This window comes from Salvelinus sp. IW2-2015, linkage group LG12 (genome assembly GCF_002910315.2).
Source record: "Salvelinus sp. IW2-2015 linkage group LG12, ASM291031v2, whole genome shotgun sequence".
Lineage (NCBI taxonomy): Eukaryota > Metazoa > Chordata > Actinopteri > Salmoniformes > Salmonidae > Salvelinus > Salvelinus sp. IW2-2015.
This window is the reverse complement of record NC_036852.1, coordinates 7,833,465-7,836,544: the sequence shown is the minus strand read 5'-3', so window position 1 is coordinate 7,836,544 and position 3,080 is coordinate 7,833,465.

Here is a 3,080-nt window from a genome sequence, read left to right as displayed (position 1 = left end):
TTATTCAAGAGTTTAATTAAATCACAATGCAATGAAAGATTGTATCTTGTCTTCTGGGAGTGTTGTTGATAAATCAAATCAAATGTTATTGGTCACATACACATGGTTAGCAGATGTTAATGCGAGTGTAGCGAAATTATTGTGCTTCTAGTTCTGACAGTGCTGTAATATCTATCAAGTAATCTAACAATTCCCCAACAACTACTTAATACACACAAATCTAAAATGGGTAAATGAGAATATGTACACATAAATATATGGATGAGCGATGACCGAGCGGCATAGGCAAGGTGGAATAGATGGTATGAGATACAGTATACACATATGAGATGAGTAACGAAAGATATGTAATTTAAAAAAAAGTGGCATTAATTAAAGTGGCATTGTTTAAAGTGACTAGTGATCCATTTATTAAAATTGCCAGTGATTGGGTGTCAATGTAGGCAGCAGCCTCTCTGAGTTAGTGATCTGATGGCCTTGAGATAGAAGCTGTTTTTCAGTCTCTTGGTCCGAGCTTTGATGCACCTGTACTGACCTTCTGGATGATAGCGGTGTGAACAGGCGGTGGCTCGGGTGGTTGTCGTCCTTGATGATCTTTTTAGCCTGCCTGTGACATTGGGTGCTGTAAGTGTCATGGAGGGCAGGTAGTTTGCCCCCGATGATACGTTGTGCAGAACGCACCACACTCTGGAGAGCCTTGTGGTTGAGGGAGGTGCAGTTGCCGTACCAGGCTGTGATACAGTCCGWCAGGATGCTCTCGATTGTGCATCTGTAAAAGTTTGTCAGGGTTTTGGGTGACAAGCCAAACCCTCCTGAGGTTGAAGAGGCGCTGTTGCGCCTTCTTCACCACACTGTCTGTGTGGGTGGACCATTTCAGTTTGTCTGTGATGTGTATGCCGAGGATCTTAAAACGTTCCACCTTCTCCACTGCTTTCCCTTCGATGTGGATAGGGGGGTGCTCCCTCTGCTATTTCCTGAAGTTCACTATCATCTCCTTTGTTTTGTTGATGTTGGGTGAAAGTTTGCTTTCCTGACACCACACTCTGAGTGCCCTCACCTCCTCCCTGTAGGCTGTCTCGTCATTGTTGGTAATCAAGCCCACTACTCTTGTGTCGTCTGCAAACTTGATGATTGAGTTGGAGGTGTTCATGGCCACGCAATCATGGGTGAACAGGGAGTACAGGAGGGGGCTGAGAACACACCCTTGTGGGGCCCAGTGTTGAGGGTCAGCGAAGTGGAGATGTTGTTTCCTACCTTCACCACCTGGGGCGCCCTGTCAGAAAGTCCAGGACCCAATTGCACAGAGCGGGGTTGAGACCCAGGGCCTCCAGCTTGATGATGAGCTTGGATGGTACTATTGTGTTGAATGCTGAGCTGTAGTCAATGAACAGCATTCTTACATACAGTAGATATTCCTCTTGTCCAGATGAGATAGGGCAGTGTGCAGTGTGATAGCGATTGCATCGTCTGTGGACCTATTGGGGCGGTTAGCAAATTGAAGTGGGTCTAGGGTGGCCAGTAAGGTGGAGGTGATATGATCCTTGACTAGTCTCTCAAAGCACTTCATGATGACAGAAMTGAGTGCTATGGGGCGGTAGTCATTTAGTTCAGTTATCTTTGCCTTCTTGGGTACAGGAACAATGTTGGCCATCTTGAATCATGTGGGGACAGCAGACTGGGATAGGGAGCGATTGAATATGTCCGTAAACACACCAACCAACTTGTCTGCGCATGCTCTGAGGACGTGGCTAGGGATGCCGTCTGGGCCAGCAGTCTTGCGAGGGTTAAAACGTTTAAATGTTTTACTCACGTCGGCCACGGAGAAGGAGGGGTGGGGGGGCGTAGTCCTTGTCAGCGGGCAGCGACAGTGGCAGTGTATTATCCTCAAAGCGGACAAAGAAGGTGTTTAGTTTGTCTGTGACAAGGCTGGTTTTCTTTTTGTAGTCCGTGATTTCTTGTAGACCCTGCCACAAACGTCTCGTGTCTGAGCCGTTGAATTGCGACTCCACTTTGTCCCTGTACCGGCATTCTGCTTGTTTGATTGCCTTGCGGGGGGAATAACTACACTGTTTATATTCAGCCATATTCCCAGATCTCTTTCCATGGTTAAATGCGGTGGTTCACGCTTTCAGTTTTGCGCGGATGCCGCCATCCATCCACGGTTTCTGGTTAGGGTAGGTTTTAATAGTCACAGTGGGTACACCATCTCCAGTGCACTTCCTTACAAACTCAGGATGAGCTTCCTGTACAAACTCTGTATAATGAGATTATTGTTGCGTAAAGATTGGTGGAGGACAGTAATTACCTTGTAATTAATTGGACAGCAAATCACCTCACTTGTTCTGATGATCTCTCAGCCTGTGATTAGCTTCTACCTACCACCTTGACCTCTGACCCCCACCCTCAGGGTAGTTGCCATGGCGTTAGTGACAGTGATGTGTTGTATGAGGTGGTATACCTGTCTGACAGTCAGATCCATGCAAAGCCATAGTATTATGAGTCTCAATGTTGTTAATCACACATTAGTACATGGTACATAGCTATGTCAATCAATTAATCAATCAAGTAACCAAAATAGTTTTCAATCTTGGCGTTTGTAATGAGGCGTAGGCTACATTGCAGGAGGCAGACTCACATCTATCAATCAATTGAAATGAATACAAATTATAAATAAGAAAGCAAAACAGGACCTGGGAAAAAGAGGGGGAAGTTTGTGCTGAGGGGTGGAAGTAAAGGAATTCTCTCCTCTCCATCACTTTCCATCCTCTTGTCCCCATACCCCCGGCTCCTCCTGCCCCTCTCTCTCTCTCTTTCTCTCCCTCTCTCCCCTTCTCTCCCTCTCTCCGGTCCGCCAGGTTCAGCTGTGGTGAAGAGCTATGAAAAATGGATGAATGTGTTGCGCTGCCCCTCTTTCCCTCCTCCTCTCTCTCTCTGCAGTCTGATCATGCTTGGCTGTAATATATTTATTTTGCCGGTAACGAGAGTGAAGGACAGAGTTTCTTTAGTTTTTTCACAGGGCTAGACTCTGTAAAAAACAAGACCAATCATTCTCCTAACGATGTGTGTGTTTGTGTGTATGT